Below are 1,400 nucleotides of genomic sequence, written 5' to 3' on the forward strand. Positions count from 1 at the left end.
TGTAGCTCAGGATGGTCTCGATCTCCTGACCTCGTGATCCACCTGTCTTGGCCTCCCAAAGTGCTGGGATTACAGGCTTGAGCCACCACGCCCGGCCTCAACATTCTTAAAGAAAAGAATTTTCAACCCAGAATTTCACATTCAGCTAAACAAAGCTTCGTGAGCAAAGGAGAAATAAAATTCTTTACAGAGAAGCAAATACTGAGAGATTTTGTCAACACCAGGCTTGCCTTACAGAAGCTCCTGAGGAAAGCACTAAACATGGAAAGGAAAAAACTAGACCAGCCAATGCAAAAAAATGCAAAATTGTAAAGACCATCAACACTATGAAGAAATTGCATCAGCTAAGGAGCAAAATAACCAGCTAGTATCATAATGACAAGATCAAATTCACACATAACAACATTAACCTTAAATGTAAATGGGCTAAATGTCCGAATTAAAAGACACAGACTGGCAAATTGGATAAAGAGTCAAGACCCATCAGTGTGCTGTATTCAGGAGACCCACCTCACTTGCAAAGACACACATAGGCTCAAAATAAAGGGATGAAGGAATATTTACCCAGCAAATGGAAAGCAAAAACAAGCAGGGGTTGCAATCCTAGTCTCTAATAAAACAGACTTTAAACCAACAAAGATTAAAAAAAGATAAAGAAGGGCATTACATAATGTTAAAGTGATAAATGCAACAAGAAAAGCTAACTATCCTAAATATACATGCACCCAATACAGGAGCACCCAGATTCATAAAGCAAGTTCACAGAGACCTACAAAGAGACTTAGACTCCCATAAAATAATAGTGGGAGACTTTAACACCCCACTGTCAATATTAGACAGATCAACAAGACAGAAAATTAACAAGGATATTCAAGACTTGAACTCAGCTCTAGACCAAGCGAACCTAACAGACATCTACAGAACTCTTCACTCCAGATAAACTGAATATACATTCTTCTCAACACCACATCACACTTATTCTAAAAATGACCACATAATTGAAAGTAAAACACTCCTCAGCAAATGAAAAATAATGAAAATCATAACAGTCTCTCAGACCACAGTGCAATCAAATTAGAAGTCAGGATTAAGAAGCTCACTCAAAACCGCAAAAGTACATGGAAACTGAACAACCTACTCCTGAATGACTATGGATACATAACAAAATTAAAGCAGAAATAAATAAGTTCTTTGAAACCAATGAGAGCAAAGACACAATGAACCAGAATCTCTGGGACACAGCTAAAGCAGTGTTTAGAGGGAAATTTATAGCATTAAATGCTCAAAGGAGAAAGCAGGAAAGATCTAAAATCGACACCCTAACATCACAATTAAAAGAACTAGAGAAGCAACAGCAAACAAATTCAAAAGCTAGCAGAAGACAAGAAATAACTAAGATC

Source organism: Colobus angolensis, unplaced genomic scaffold (genome assembly GCF_000951035.1).
Source record: "Colobus angolensis palliatus isolate OR3802 unplaced genomic scaffold, Cang.pa_1.0 Scaffold656, whole genome shotgun sequence".
In the NCBI taxonomy this organism is placed as follows: Eukaryota; Metazoa; Chordata; class Mammalia; order Primates; family Cercopithecidae; genus Colobus; species Colobus angolensis.